General features: G+C 45.2%; 1 protein-coding gene across 6 annotated transcripts in view; it reads right to left on the reverse strand.

The window, feature by feature from the left end:
• The window catches only part of si:dkey-91i10.2 (uncharacterized protein LOC555224 homolog), a 214629-nt gene extending 200652 nt beyond the window's left edge, over window positions 1-13977 (reverse strand). For 3 of the 6 annotated variants that reach the window (XM_063051344.1, XM_063051339.1, XM_063051342.1), the window contains exon 1: window positions 13425-13628. The gene's annotated coding sequence lies outside the window, so the exon portion shown is untranslated. Of the gene's footprint in view, window positions 1-13317; window positions 13386-13424; window positions 13629-13915 lie in introns of those variants that run through there. The other 3 variants (XM_063051340.1, XM_063051345.1, XM_063051341.1) reach the window with 3 other exon arrangements.
• Window positions 13978-17266: the final 3289 nt, after the last annotated feature.

Raw genomic sequence — 17266 nt, forward strand, 5'->3', positions numbered from 1 at the left:
AACAAAAGTATGAGAAAAGATCAAGACTGAATCAGGACTGCTGTGGGATCTACTACCCCACTGACTTCAGTGGGGATTGTAGGATCCAGGGGATGGTAAATTTCTTTTCTCCTAATTACCTCATCATCATGTTGTACAGCACAGAAACAAGCTCCTAAACCCACCACATCCATGCCAATGCTTTGCCCATCCACGCTCATCCCATTAGTCCGCATTAGCACCCTGTCCTTCCAAGCCTTAAGAGGTTCTGTAGATGCTGGAAATCCAGAGCAACACACACAAAATGCTGAAGGGTCTCAGCAGATCAGGCAGCGTTTATGGGGGGGATATAAACAGTTGACGTTTCAGGCTGAGACTTTTTGGGCCACAGACCTGAGGAAGGATCTTGCCCCAAAATGTTGAGTTTATTCCCCTCCGCAGATGTTGCCTGACCTACTGAGTCCCTCCAGCATTATACATGTGTCACTCCTATGTTTTGCCTATTTAAGTCTCTATCCAGAGGTAATGATTGGAACTAATTCCACCAACTCCTTTGATGCTGAGTAAAAATACAGAACAGTCAGTACATGAACAAGCTATTCACCCCACAATGTTCTGCCTAACTAATTAAATTCCCTACTAAACTAATCACTACTGCCTACACCACATCCGTATCCCTCATTTCTCTACACATTCATGTGCCTACCCAAGAGGCTCTGAAAGGCCTCTCTCATACTTGCCTCCGCTACCACCCCAGGCAGCACAATCTAGGCACCCAACACACTCCGCGTAAAAAAACTTGTCCCGCACATCTCCTTTAAATGTATCTCTCTCGCCTTAATTGCATGCCCTCTGGTATTAGACATTTCAACCCTGGGAAAAGATACCAGGGATCTCTACCTCTCAGAATCAGCTCTCCCCTCAGCACCCACTGCTGCAGAGAACACAACACAAGTTGGTCCAGTCTCCCCTTCTACCGAATGCTCTCCAATCCAGGCAGCATCCTGATAAACCTTTTCTGTGCACTTTCTGCATTCCACACCCTTCCTGTAATGGGGTGACCAGAACTGGGTGCAATACTCTGGAAGTGGCCTACCTAGAGTTACAAAGCTGCAATATATCTTGTTTACAGTTTTACTCATCATAATTTCAAAGTTTTCAGAAGTATCTAACCTTGGCAGTCAGCTAAGCTGTGGAAGACGAAAGACTTGCCCAGTTGTCGAAGATCAGATTTCTCCATTGTACCTTTGGAGACCAATCTGCTGATTAGTGCTCCTCACAGTCCACAAGTTTTATCACTTACACCCAGGTCAGGTATTCACATATTCACATGTCGTGACAACAGGTAGCTACAATACTAACCCCATTTACCAGAACTGGATCTGTGGATGACTGTGCTTTGGTTATTTAAGTGCTTGTCCAGATACTTCAGCAAGTCTGGAGTTTGAGGCCCTATTATCAGGCAGAATAACAGTTTGCCATGGTCTAGATGGTCAGAAGGGTCTGGTTCTCTGCTGCAGTGCTCTATGACTCCATGAAATGTGAGTTCTTAGCTCATCCAAAATATAGCTCCTCCAACAATGAAACACTTCCCCAGCACTCAAACGTGCAACATTAAATCTCCAGTATAATTTATCCTTCTCTATGCCTCAAGGATTTGGTAATGTCTTGCCCCGGGACAGCCAGAGTATGGATTATCTCACCAATTGGCAGGCAGAAGAAAAGCTGACAAAATCCCACTGTTTTCAGTCAAATAAATCCGATTAACAGTAATTCAGCAGTGTTATTGAGTGGTGTTGACGCTGATTACCAATGTGTTTTAATTCTATCACATCGAAAAAAGATAACAAAATACTGGCAGTCCAGCTTAAAGAAGGCAAGTGTAAAAGAGGTGGACAACAGAAGAGATTCAAAGACGTCTTGAAAGCCAACCTGAAGAAATGTAACATCAACATCAACAATTGGGAAACCAATGCCAAGGACAGGAAACTCTGGCAAGCCATCTTCCGAGAAGGAACAGCAACTTTCAAAGCCAACAAATGTGCAGAGTTAGAAGAAAATGGAAAGAGAGGCAACAACAACCAAAGCCTGATCTGCCCTCTGGAACTACCTGTCCTGAATGTGGAAGAACTTTCAAAGCCAAGATTGGACTCATAAGCCACTTGAGAGCCCATAAGTAGATCAACAGAACGAAGACGGATAGCCACAACGATGGTAGCACAGTGGTTAGGGTGACACTATGACAGCTTGGGGCATTCTCGAGTTCAGAGTTTAGAGTTCAATTTCTGTGAGGAGTTTGTTCCTTCCTCCCGGTGAATGTGTGGGGGTCCTCTGTGTGCTCCAGGTTCCTCTCACAGTCCAAAGACATACTGGTTAGTAGGTCATTGTAAATTATCCTGTGATTGGACTAGGGTTAAATAGGTGGGTTGCTGAGCAGAGTGTCTCGTTGAGCTGGAAGGGCCTGTTCAGTGCTTTACCTCTAAATAAATAAATAAACTCATTTGTATTGATTACTTTCTCACCATTCTGGCCTTCTTTAAACACTGTCTTGAACCCAATGGCTTATAGAGTCATGGAGTCACACAGCATGTAAACAATTCCTTCAGCCCATCTCTTTTGTGCTGACCAAGGTGTCTATCTGAGCTAATCTAATCAGCCTACAATTGGCCCATAACCTACCAAGCTGCAGGAGAATAAGAGGTAACCAGATAGAGGTGTACAAGATCATAAGAGGCACAGATCGAGTGGATAGCCAGAGTCTTTTTCCCAGGGTGGAAAAAAGGGGTCATAACTTTAAGGAGATTGGAGGGATATCAGAGGTAAGTTTCTTATATGCAGTGGTGAGCAGGTACTGGTGGTGTGAAAGGCAGATATATTAGGGACAAATAAGAAGCTCATAGACAAGCACATGGATGATAGACAAATGGAGGGTTATGTGGGAGGGAAGGTTAGATGGATCATAGAGCAGGTTAAAAGGTTGGCACAATATCGTGGGTTGCAGTGCCTGGACTGTGCTGTCACTCTCGATGTTTTCTATATTAAGATACGAAATAGGAAACAACCTGTTCAGTTCATGCGGGATTCATTTGCTCAATCCAAAAATTAATTTTTAAATTCAACATTATTTAATGAATCACATTTAAAATCCACAAATGCCCTCATGAGATTTGAATTTATTTCTGGTTTGTTACTTAGTGTAAGCTGCTGTGGTTACTGGGTTGTTCATCTGATAACTAACCACTGCAACGACTGGTGATATCTATACTATTACTCACAGACTAGTTGCTGTGGATCTCATGCCTTAATGTCTTAACAGGGTCTTAATTAACTTGCTATTTAAAAGATGCACCTAACAACATAATTAACGAGACTGCAGTTCATTGGTGATGGCTCCTTAATCCCCACTGTTTGTCATAACTTGACTCATCTATTTCTTGGAATTTCCAGGAGAGATTCGTGAACAGTGCTAATTTTATTGACGTCGCTTTCTCCTAAAATCAATAACATCATTGAAATTCCATTCATACAACCTGGTGTGATCTTGCAAATCTCACAGCTGCAACCCACAGGCATTCTATATGTGCTGAGTGCAGCTTTGTGAAGACTGTTCCTACACCAGCAGAAATTTCTCTCTGTTCTTTGACCCAGTGAAGCACAACGCAAGTCCCAGACTCAACAAATGGCCCTGGATTCCCATGATTACAGCCTGTCCCCTTCCCTGGAAACTTACCATTTACACACCCTTGCATAGGGACGTAATGCTGAGGACTTATAAGGCTTTGGTCAGACAGCAATTGGAGTATTGTAGGGAGTTTTGGGCCCTTTATCTAAGAAAGGATACGCTGGCATGGAAGAGGGTCTGGAGGAGGTTCACAAGAATTATCTCAGGAAGGAAAGGGTTAATTTTGAGGAGTATTTAATGGCTCTGGGCCTGTACTTGCTAGAGTTTAGAAGAATGGTAGGGGGTGATCTCATTGGGGAACGGGGTTCAGAGGAATAATAAATCAACCATGATGAAATGTTGGAATGACTCAATAGGCCAACAGGTCTAATTCTGCTCATGTGACTTATAGTCTCATGGACTTCCCCTTCTCCTTTCCCAGACCCTTGTCTAGTCCTTTCTCACCCCATACTCAAGCTTTCCCTTCTCCTTTCCCAGACCCTTGTCTAGTCCTTTCTCACCCCATACTCAAGCTTTCCCTTCTCCTTTCCCAGACCCTTGTCTAGTCCTTTCTCACCCCATACTCAACCTTTCCCTTCTCCTTTGCCTTTCTTGTTCCTCTTCCAGACCTTTCCCCAGACTCAGACAGCAAGGAAAACTATCAAAACTTGGAGTGGGACTGGGATCAGGCCTTTGACAAGGTGCCAGATCGTTGGTCAAGAATAGTTCAAAATAAGTTTATCATCAAGGGATGTATGTGTCACCATATGAGATTAATTTTCTTATAGGCATTCACAGTAGAATATGGAAATACAACAGAATCAAGGAAAAACTATGCACAACCGAAGATTGAGAAACAACCAATCTGCAAAGAAGACAAACTGTGCAAGTAATAAACAAGTACTCCTTGGAAGCTATTCAGTGTGTCGTGGGTTCAGAGTTTGGGTGAGTGAAGTTATCCACACTGGTTCAGGAGCCTGATGGTGAGGGACCTAAGGCTCCTCTGCCTCCTTCCTGATGGCAGTGACAAGAAGAAGCATGCCCTGGGTGGTGGGGGTCCCTGATGATGGATGCTGCTTTCCTGTAGCAGTGCTCCATGTAGATGTGCTCGGATGGACTGGGCTCTGTCCAACACTTTTTATAGGCTTTTCCGTTCTTGAAATTCAGTCGCTTGGCGTATAGGGTCACATAGTAAATTGGATTTGACATCGGTGCGGGGCCCTCTGTTGTTTGTCATCAATATCAGTGATCTGGATGATCGTGTGGTAAAGTCGATCAGCAAATTTGTGGATGATACCTACATTGGTGGCCTAGTGGGCAGTGAAAAAATGGGCGGAAAAATGGCTGGTGGAATTTAATGCAGACAAGTGTGAGGCAGGAAGGCAGGACTAACCAGGGAGGGTGGGACTTAGACAGTGAACAGTAGGGCACTGAGGAATGTGATTGAACAAAGGGATCTGGGAATATAGATACATAATTCCTTGAAAATGGTATCACAGGTAGTCAGGGTGGTCAAGAGAGCTTCTGGCACGCTGGCCTTCATAAATGAGAGTACTGAGACCAGGAGATGGGATGTTACATTGACGATGATGGGGCCTAATCTGGCATATGTGTGCACTGCAGGTCACCCGCCTACAGAAAAGAAATCAATAAATTTGAAAGATTACAGAGAAAATTTACAAAGATGATACTGGGACTTGAAGACCTGAATTATAGGGAAAGGTTGACCTTTCTTCCCCTGGCCCATAAGGGAAATTTGATGGAGGTGCACAAAATTCTGAGCGGTATAAATAGGGTAAATGCAAGCAGGCTTTTTCCACCAAGGTTTGACAAGACAAGTAGCATAAAGATCATAGGTTAAGAGTGAAAGGTGAAATATTGAAGGGGAATTTCTTCACTCAAAGGATGGTGAGAATGTGAAATGAGCTACCAGCGAAGTGGTGGATGCAGGTTTGATTGCAACACTGAAGAGAAGTTTGGATAACTACATGCATGCGAGGGAGTATGGACCAGGTGCAGGTCAGTGGAACAAGGAAGAATAATAGTTCAGCATGGACTAGATGGGCTGAAGGGCCTGTTTTGGTGCTGTAGTGATCTATGACTCCACAATCCTCCTCCATAGCCATCGATGATCTTTACTGTCCCCTTTATTCATCACATTAGCAGCTTCTTTTCCTCACTGGCAAACCTGTTGTATTATGAGACGCTCTGAGTATCAGGTGTAAGTCTATGGTTACACTTTCAAATGTGAATCAAGGGTTCAAGTTCAGACCTAGGAACTTCACAACATCACTGAAATTGATGGCACAGAAAGAGCCTGGTTTCTATGGAGATGTAAAAGCACTGTTATTGTTACTCTGTGAACCTAGAACCTATGCCTGATTTTAAATAGGGTCACAGAAGTTTAAGTATATCAGGGGACAGAGAAAATCTTTGTTTGCTTGCCATCCATACAGATCATTTCATCACATTGGTGGAAGGTACAATGGAAAAGCAGTAACAGAATGCACAATATAGCATTACATTTACAGAGCCCAATGCACAGGAATAGAAAAGTCTACAGAAAGTGGTGGATACAACCCCTCCATCACAGTCAAAGCCCTCCCTCTGCTGAGCACTTCCCTAAAAAAAGCAGCATCCATCATCAAGGACCCCCACCATCCAAGCCATGGTCTCTTCTCACTGCTACTATCAGGCGGGAGGTACAGAAGCCTTAGGCTGCATACCACCAGGTTCAGGGACAGCTCTTTCCCATTGACCATCAGGCTTCTGAACTTCACTCACCTCAATTCTGATCCCATAACCTACAGACTCAAGGACTCTACAACTCATGTTCTCAGAATGGTTTAAATATACTGTATATTTGCACAATTTGCCTTCTTTTGCACTTTCTATCTTTGTTTATGTATAGTTTTTTATAAATTCTATTGTATTTCTTTATCTTCCTGTAAATGCCTGCAAGAAAGTGAATCACAAGGTAGTATACGGTGAAATATATGTACTTGGTTAGTAAATTTACTTTGATGTTGAGAAAGTGCAGTGAAGGCAGACAATAACGTGCAAGACCACGATGAGTTAGATTCCGAGAACAATAGACAACCTCTCTAAAGGTGAGGGAAGCAACCTGCCTCAAAGACTATCATGCATTAGCAATTACACTCGCTGTGATGAAGTGCTTTAAGAAGTTGGTGATGAAACATATCAACTTCTGCCTGAGAAAAGACTTGGATCTGCTCCGATTTGCCTACTATGACAACAAGTCAACAGCAGATGCCATTTCATTGGCTCTTCACTCGACCCTGGGACATCTAGAAAGCAAAGATGTATACATACAACCTAAGGACTCTTCATTGCATGTTCTCGATATTTATTTATCATTATTATTTCTTTTTTCTTTTATATTTGCACGATTTGTTCTCTTTTGCACACTGGTCGTTTATCTGCCATTTTGGGTGCGGTCTTTCATTGATTCTAATATGGTTCTTCGATTTACTGAGTATGTCCACAAGGAAATGAACCTCAACGTTGTATATGGTGACATAAATGCACTTTGATAATAAATTTACTTTGGAGGAAAGTTTAGGGGAGATGTCAGAGACATTTTTTTTTAGAGTGTGGTGGGTGCCGGGGTGATGGTAGAGGCAGATACATTAGGAACATTAAGGTTCTGAGGTAGACAGATGTATGAAAGAAAAATTGAGGGATATGTGGGAAGGAAGGGCTAGATTTCTTAGAGTAGGTTAAAAGGTTGGCACAACATCATAGGCTGAACAGCATGTACTGTGCCAACCTTTTATTGTTCTATGCTCTAATTACTCTTAGCTAGGCACATGATGAAAGAAAAATGGTTTATTGGTGGTGTAGCAGAGATTGATCACGAAGGTCTCTGGTGCAATGAGGAATCAGTTATACTCGATACATCGTTATGCTACTCTGAGCTTCTGGTGCTGAGCGAGTTTCATCATTCACAGTATAGCGGTGAGTTATCCAAGGATCGCATTATATGGACAGAATTTTGGACAGATTTCCATCCTGAACATAAAGATCTTTTTCCTTCTGGGTTCGTATCACGTTTGGGAAAAGAGACAAATCGAAACCCTTCGTCAGCCGGGCTCGTTGCTGCCATTTATTTGCCGCATCAATCAGTTTGGTGCAGGAATGAATGTGATTAGGATTGTTAAATACTGCAGCTGATTCATTGTCTTGGCTGAATTGGGTTCACTTGCACAGCACCTACACCGATGGCATCGGTGAAGCAGAAAAGGAATCCCTCATTCTGTCTGTTCCACTCACCCTGATCCTCTGTAGTTCCGACGATTGTCTACTCTTCTCCCTGCTTCGGGAAAACAGCCAACATAATCACTGACCCACCCACTCAGGAGTTGCTCTCTTCTCCCTTCTTCCGTCAGGCAGAATCAGCAGCAGAACCGGTGTTGTTATCAGTGACATACGGCATGAAATGTGTTGTTTTGTGGCAGCAGTACAGCGCAGGACAGAAAAAAATACTTTGTTACAAGAAACAAACAAATAAACATATAAATCAGTATTTAGATAGATAAAGAGTGCCTAAGCCTGAAAGCACATACCACCAGGCTTAAGAACAGCCTCTACCCCATGGTTATAAGATTATTGACAGCCCCCTAGTATGATAAGATAGACACTTGACCTCACAATCTACCTCATTATGGCTTTGCACCTTACTATTTATATCAACTGCACTTTCTCCTAATTGGAACATTATAGCGTTAGTAAGGTAGAATATGGTAACATATATGTTGAATTTACTTTGAACTTTCAATTATATTCTGCATTCTGTTATTGCTTTTCCCTTTCAACACATCATTGTGGTGGAGTGATTAGTACAGGTGGCACAATTGTTTCTTGTAGTGGGAGAGCCCAGAATAGAAGCCTGTCCCTTTAGAACAGAGAAGAAGAGCAATTTCTTTAGCCAGAGGGTGGCGAATCAGTGGAATTCATTGCCACAGATGGCTGTGGAGGCCAAGTCATTTGGTATATTTAAAGTGGAGGTTCATACGTTGTTGATCAGTCAAAGGTTACGGGGAGAAGGCAGGAGAAAGAGTTTGAGAGAGAAAACAAATCAGCTATGATTGAAGAGTAGAGCAGACTCAATGGTCTGAATAGCCTGATTCTGTTCCTGTCTCTTATGGTGTTACAGTGTTAAGGTCTTCACTGCACACTGCTCATGGTATTGTCTCACCAGTGTCATGTCAAGATTAGTCATGTTCCAGTCATGTTCCTGTGTCTTATGGTGTTAGAGTGTTATGGTCGTAACTGCACATGACTCAGGGTGCTGTCTTACCAGCGTCATGTTAAGATTAGCTGAAGAAAGGGTCTCGACCAGAAACGATGATCTATAGATGCTGCCTGGCCTGCTGCGTTCCACCAGCATTTTGTGTGTTGTTTAAGATTAGCTTTATTATTTACATGTACATTGAAACATCGACGCACACAGTGAAACGTGTCATTTACATCAATGACCAACACAGCCCGAGGATGTGCTGGGGGCAGCCCACAAGTGTCGCCATTGTTCTGGTGCCAACATAGCGTGCCCACAGCTCACTAATGCTAACCTGTGTGTCTTCGGAGTGTGGGAGGAAACCGGAGCACCCAGAGGAAATCCACACAGTCACAGGGGGAATGTACAAACTCCTTACAGACAGCGATGGGAATTGATCCCTAATCTCTGGATTGCTGGTGCTGTAAAGCAGTACTCTGACTGATACGCTCCCGTGGGGTCCTGCAATGTCTTCAACAACTGTTTCATGAGGTCCCAAGACTTGTCCTCAATGCCATGACCTATCAAAGTGAGCCTGCCACACACCTTCTTCACCATTCCTGTTTACCTGTGTTGCCACTTTCAGGAAACTATGTCCAAACTGTGGACTTGTTGATTGGTGAAGCAGACATCAGGGCTAAATGGCCTGTCACTGTTTCTTGTATTCTGCAGATGGGAGGAATGTGAAGGCACAGTAGATGATAGCAAACTTGCAGAGGAGTTATCCAATGACACAAAGGGTGGTGTAGAAGGTTGTCAAAGGTTAGAATGGGACGTTGACAAGATGCAGAGTTGGGGGAGAGAGTGACAGATGGAGCGTGAAGTGATACTCTTTGGACATTTGAACCTGAAAGCAGATTAGAAGGTCAACGGCAGGATTTTTAGCAGTGTGGTGGGACAGAGGGGTCTTGGAGCCCACATCTATGGAGTGTAGAACACCACAGGAGCAGATTCTTTGTCCTACGATGCCTCTTGTTGAAGATGTGTTTAAGCTGGAGAGGGTGCAGAAAGGATTCAGAAGGGTTTTGCCTGGAATGGAGGGCTTGAGTTATGAGGAGAGACTGGATAGATTGGAACTGCTTTCCCTAGGTTGATGGAGGCTGAAGGTTGAGTTTGTGAGGAGCGTGGCAAGTGAGACGATCACAGTCTTTCCCAGGATAAGAGATTCTTAATCTAAAGGGCCATGACTAAGGTGAGAGGGGAAAGATTTAAACATCAGGTTTATCACATGGGGGTGGTGCATATATCGCACAGAGGAGGTGGTAGAGGTTGGGTACAATTACAACATTGGAAAGGCAGCTGGGCAGGTACATGGACAGGAGAGGTTTGTTTCTTTCTTTCATTCTTTCGGGATACAGCATGGTAACAGGCCCTCCCGGCCCATCCAGCACCCAATTCCACCCATGTGACCTATTACACCACTAACCAGTACGTCTTTGGAATGTGGGAGGAAACCAGAGCACCCAGAGGAAAACTGTGCAGCCATGGGGAAAATGTATAAACTCCTCACAGACGTCAGTGGAACTGCACCCGGGTTGCTAGAGTTGTAATAGGGTTATGACAATAGGGTAACCAATTTCCCCGGGATCAATAAAGTATGACTATGACTATGACTATGACTATGCCAACCATGACACTATCGTGCCACCCCATTACAGGGATCTGGGCCAAACACAGGCAAATGGGATCATCTTAGTTTGGAATCGTGGCCGGCATCGATAAGTTCCCACACTGTGTAGTGAGGTTGATCAAAGATAAATATTGGCCAGGGCACACAGGAAGAGTGAGAGAGGAAATCCTGCCCCTCTGCTCTCTCACCAGCCCCTCACTTAGCCAGAGAAAGGTCTTCACTTTCTAACCCTACATTCTTCAAATACTGCCACCAGATCTTTTAGCATCAAAGTCAAAGTTGGAGTAAATTTATTAGCAAAGTATCTGTATACCCCCATTTACCACTTGAGATTAATTTTCTTGCAGGCATTTACAGGAAACTAAATAGATATGACAGAATTTAATGAAAAGCTATAAATAAACAAAAGCTGACAAACAATCAATATGCAAAAAAAGACAAATAATGCAAATATTAACAGAAAAGTACGCAGATATTACTGAGATCGAGTCCTTGGAAGAGTGTATACAGATTGCGGACTCAGTTCAATGTTGAGCTGGTTCGGAAGACCAATTGTTGTAGTGTAGTGACTATTCCGGGACCATTTATAAGGGAAGTTCGGTTAAGTACGTGGATGGGAGGGTTATGGTCCAGGTGTAGGTCGGTGGGACTAGGCAGAATAATAATTATTGGGCTGAAGGCCTTGTTTCAGTGTTGTAATGCTCTATGACTCTATGGTGGTGTGGGACCTAAGGCTCCTGTACCTCTTGCCCGATGGCAGCAGTGAGAAGAGAGCGTGGCCCGGATGGTGTGGTCCTTGATGATGGGTGATGCTTTCTTGTGGCAGCTCCTTGTAAATGTGCTCAGTGGTGTGGAGGGATACACCTGAGATAGACTGGGCTGTATCCACCACTTTTTGCGGAACAGGAAGGACCTTAATTTAAAACCTTATCTGATGGAGGGCAACTCTAGACAAGGAAGAATTCCCTCCCACACCACTGGAAGGGACAACCTGGGTCTTTGTTCTCAAGACTCCAGCCTCATCTCATTCTGGCCCAGAGCAGACCTCCCCAAAGAACCACAGCTGGCTACTTACAACAAGTGAGGAAAGGTGGCTGCCAGCTCTTGAGTGGTCTTGTTGTGTCCAATCTATCTAATTGACCAAGGGAAGAAAAAATTGAATAAGTACATGAATGGAATGAGTATGGAGAGATATGGCCTGTCAATAACGCTAAGCAGAATAACAATCAGGTATGGACTAGATGGGCCAATCGGCCTGTTTCTGTGCTAGAATGTTCTGTGACTCTGACTCAGTGAGGGCAATTGCTCAGTACAAGTCAACTGCACTACTAACATTATACTGGAGGAGGATGTATGATGCCTAAATCTAACCAGTCCTAAATTGTACTTGCTGCAGAGACTGAGCTGTGCAATGCTGGGTTGAGCCTGAGGTCATCAGTTGGTCTTTCCACCTGGTGCCTCTCCAGGATCTGTTGAGCTTTGCCCTGATGTTCACTGGCCCCCTCAGATACCTTGTGGGAGTGACTCCCCAGATGCGGGAGCAGGGTGAGTGGATGGAGAGATGAGAGACAAAACGTTTTGATGGTCATCAACACAAGATGCTGCAAATCTTGAGCAATACACACAAAGTGCTGGAAGAACTCAGCAGGTCAGACAGCATCTGTGGAAGGGAGAAGAAGCAGTCTACATTTCAGACTGAGACACTTCATCAGGACTGGAAAGGAAGGGGGAAGAAGCCAGAATAAGAGGTAGGTGGGTGGGGGGGGGGAGTACAAGTTAGCAGGTGATAGGTAAAACAAGGTGAGGGGGAGGGTGGGTGGGGAATAAAGTAAGAAGCCAGGAGGTGATAGGTGGAAGCAATGAAGCCCTGAAGAAGAAGGAATCTGATAGGAGAGAAGATTGGACCATGGGCCAAAGGGAGGGAGGAGGGGAACCAGAGAATGGTGATGGGCAGGTGAGGAGAAGAGGAGGGGTGAGAGGGAACCAGAATGGGGACTGGAAAAAGAGAGGGGGGAGGGGGAGAAATTACGGAAGTTAGAGATACTAAGGTTTATGCCCCTCACCTTCTGATTGTCTTTTAAGAACAACAACACCCACTGCGGAGTGAACTTTCCTCCTTAATCAGTAGTCTGCGAGAACGTGCAGCCCCAGACAATAGACGCATAGTATCGGCAGAGCAAAGTAACCAACGTTTCAACATCGCAGAGAGAAAAAACAGTGCACAGGTATATGTTCGCGTGGAAGCCACAATACCCTCGGAATTTCACATACACGATTTAGGCAAGATCTACGGAAATCCCCTGAGATTAGTATGCTGCTGACAGATATTAAATATAGAGAGGAGGCTCAAGATTATATACATAGACAGATTATATATAGAATACTCATTCACACACAGATATGGGTACACCGACGTTTACGTTCAGTGAATATATATCTACATAAAACATTAACACATATATAAATAAAATAAATATATAGTATATAAGACATGTATATATATGTAAGAGATATTCTGATCTAGTGTTTATGATACAACATTTACATACACATCTGTAGTGTATATATACAGTAACAAACTAGGAGATGAGAAAATCAGTTTAGTAATGTTGGAATTGGACAAACGAATCTTATCTCTTTCAACGCCGCATTTTCAGCGTCGGTGTCTTTATCTTTGTTTCCTGTACTTGCCAGATTTTTGTTAAGATTCGCCCTGCGAACGATATTTTTTGAGGGGGAGTGGGGGAATACCGTGCTACGGGTTTTGCCTCCGACTCTCGCCGCTCCTGAGCTCAGCGCTGCCGGCAGGAGGACGCGCGTCCCGGCGCGGCCAGGGGAAGCGGGGCGCTGGGTCTTACCGCTAAGCGATAGGGTGTCCGCCCGTCAGTCCTCCTGAAGATCTGCGCAGCAAACCAAATCCAGTAGAATATGGGCTCCCTCCTCCCCGACTAGGAAGAAATGTGAAAGGTCCTGTGCTGCTGACGGCGACAGCGCGGGTACCTCTCTCTCGCGCCTTTGTTGTCTGTTTCCAACAGCACCTCGCATTGCAAACACTCCCTCTTCCTCCAGAGCCACGGTGACAACCCGCAGTCACTAGGCAACAGCATCGAGCGGGATCAGATCCCCGGCAGATTTAAGAAGCATCATTCCTTGCTAAGGGGGGGGGGGGGTTCCGAGACCAATCTGGGTGCTAATGAATTCGGGAATCCTTTGCCAGGGGCGGAGTGGCCGGTGCGGGCTGCTGTTTGTCCAGAGGGACCTACAAAGGCACCCAGCAGCGGGGACGTTCCCCTGAACACATTCATGCTGCATTTTCGCGGCGCATTTGTCAAGTGATTAACGACCTTACCTCCCGCAGAATTGGTGTCCACAGCTTGTAGAAGTGCTTCTGTTTAATGGCGGCGAGCTGAGTGCCTGTGGCTTTTGGCCAGGTGTCGGGATGTAGAGGGGAAATGTTCTCCCCAGTGGGATGCTTAAGAATATCATTCAGTTATTAACATCTAAAGGTTATTCTAATTTGTGACGTGAATATTAATTACTTCATTTACCATCCATTACTTAAAATGGAAGTTGGTAGAAACACTGAACTTTTGAAGCACTGGAAAAGGCCATTCACCAATCAAGACTGTACTAGTCCATTGTGGAGCATTCTCCTTAGCCCCATTATCTTGCTCTTTCTCTGTGGTGCTACAAGTTATTTTCACTGGTTTGCAACCTATTTCCCTTCAGGAAGCCATAAACCATGGAGGCTGGCCTTTCAGCCCATCATGTGTAGATTGACCAGCGGGCACTCGTTCTTTTTAATCCTATCCTCCAACACTTCAAGATCGAAGATTTAAGTTTATCTATCGCGTGTACATCGAAACATACAGTGAAATGCATCGTTTGCATTAACAACCAACACATGCAGGGGTGTGTTGGAGGCAGCCCGCAAGTTGCACCACTTATTCCAACGCCAATGCCGCATGTACACGATGCCTTGGCAGGATAACATAGAGCACAGCCAATCAGAGCACAACAAGACACCTCCCATCCACGCACATACACAGTTCTCTAACCCCAAGGCAGTCCATATTCTGCCTCCAGCGGACTCCGATTTGAACTTGGCCGGTTGCCTAGAGCATTCAGGCAATCTAAGCACTGGTCAAAGATCAAGGATGAACTTTATTCGCCTGACACATTTACGTGTGTTAGGAATTTGCTGTGGTGTGTTGGTCACTGTGTAACATGCAACAAAGACAACATTCAGTAGTGATAAAGAATAAAAAATTACATTTAAAAAGTGCAAACCCTGTGAACATGGGTCAGCTTCCTTTTATATCTGATGTCTAAGCCAGTCATGAATTTGGCCATTCCCAGAAGGTTCTGCTCCAAAGAGAAACCAACCTTCCCAGACGAACCTTGTGTCATTGTCATAGCAGGGAGAGAGGCCCTCAGCCTGATTAGCCCATGCCAAGCAAGCTGCCTCATCCAAATGCCTGCATTTGGCCCTAAACCTTCCCTATCCATGTACCTGCCCAACTGTATTCTAAATATTGTTATCACACCTACTTCGCCCACATCCACTGGCAGCTTGTTCCATTCTCTCTGTAAAAATGTTGCCCCTCAAGTTCCTGTTCACTCTTTCCCATCTCACTTACAACCTTTGCCCTTCAGTTCCTGATCCCCCTGCCCAGGGAAGATCCCCCTCTTCCCTGGCACCACCCCAGCAAATTTATAGGGCCTTCACATTCGTTCTGAGAATTAACCCAATACTCCATCTGAATCAGAATCTGGTTTATTAGACGCTGTGAAAATTGTTGTTTTGTGGCAGCAGTACAGGGGCAAGACGTAAAAATGACTATAAATTACAAAAAAAGTGGAAAGGGGAATAGTGAGGTAATGTTCATGGCTACTTGAACCATTTAGAAATCTGGTAACAGAGAAGAAGAAGCTGTTTCTGTAATGTGAGTGTGCATCTTCAGGCCCCTCTACCTCCTCCCTGGTGGTAGTAATGAGAAGAGGACATATCCCAGATGGGTGAATGCTGCCTTAAGGCATTGCCTTTTGACGATCTCTTTGATGGTGGTGAGGGTTGTGCCCGTGATGCAGTGTCTTTCAATCCAGTAAACTGGAGCCTCCATGTACCGGTCATTGATGCAACCAAGTTAGAACGCTCTGCACGGTACATCTGTAGAAACGTGTAGAAATTCGGTCCTAATGAGCATGGCTACTCATGCCTTTTTTGTGATTGCATCAATGCATTGGACCCAGGACAGAACCTCAGAACATCCTTTCCACCACTGACCCCTCGGTGAGGACTGGTGCTTGTTCTCCTGACTTCCCTTCCTGAAGTGCGCAGTCCACAACACTATGACCACTTGCACAATGGTGGACTTCTTTTCTGTTCCAGTTGTGTGCTTTGTTGTAAAAATTGTGCATTCTTTACGATTAGTTTGTGTTTTTCTTATGAACCTGCCGTTATGAATCTGGAAAAGTGATTCACCTTAGAAGGTCATAGTGCTTTATACTGAGGTAATAATTAATGTTGTGCAGGTTGGAGCAAGAACCCAGCGCTAATGCGAAGGAGGCGCTCTGTGAACTGTACGGGGCTATATAGCGAACTGCAGAACGCACACCCTGATGGTCTGTTTATTGTCGCCGGGGATTTTAACCACGCGAACCTGAAAGTCAGTGATCCCCAAATTCCATCAGCATGTAGACTTTGCAACGAGAGGGGAGAACGCGTTGGACCTTGTTTATACAAACATCCCCGACGCATAGCGGGCGGAGCCCCACCCTCACCTCGGTTACTCAGACCACATCTCTGTTATGCTAATCCCAGCATACAGACGGCTCGTCAGGCGCTCCAGACCAGGTGAAAACCTGGCCAGCAGGAGCCATCTCTGCTCTGCAAGGCTGCTTTGAGCACATGTTCAGGGAGGCGGCAACCGATGGCATGAGTACACGGCATCAGTGACTAGCCTCATCAGCAAGTGCATCGCCGACGTCACTGCGGCCAAGACCATCACACACGCGCTGACACAGAAGACGTGCTCACGCTTCTTCCAAAAGCTGCACAGGGGGAAGCTCTCTGATCCACAACCTTAGGGAAGAGGACGGCTCAGTCACGTCCTCGCAGACGGACATACTGAGGATCTGCAGGTCCTTCTATGCAGGTCTGTACGACGAAAAGGCTACAGAATCCACAGCCTCCCGCAACTTCCTGTCGTCCATCGGCTGACCGGCTGAGTTGTATTCGGCTCTGTGGAACTGGATGGGCCTGACCTGCTGCAAGTGTACAACGCTGTGCTTCTGGCCGGCTGCATGTCAGAGTCCATGAGGAAGGGCATCATCACCCTCATCTACAAGCAGAAGGGGGAAAAGGAGGACATTAGGAATTGGAGGCCCATCTCTCTCCTGAATGTGGACTACAAGATCCTGTCCGAGGCTATCGCCAACAGGGTCAGGTCGGCTCTGGGACAGGTGATCCACCCAGACTAAACCTGTGCTGTACCGGGCAGGAAGATCTCGGACAGCCTCGCGCTGCTGAGGGACACCATCGCCTACGTGCAGGACAGGGGGGTGGACGCCTGCCTGGTCAGCTTGGACCAGGAGAAAGCCACACACACGTACATGGCGGACGTACTCTCCTAAATGGGATTTGGGGAGGGAATCCGGAATTGGATCAGACTGTTCTACACAGACATCCGTAGTACAG

Source organism: Mobula hypostoma, chromosome 6 (genome assembly GCF_963921235.1).
Source record: "Mobula hypostoma chromosome 6, sMobHyp1.1, whole genome shotgun sequence".
In the NCBI taxonomy this organism is placed as follows: domain Eukaryota; kingdom Metazoa; phylum Chordata; class Chondrichthyes; order Myliobatiformes; family Myliobatidae; genus Mobula; species Mobula hypostoma.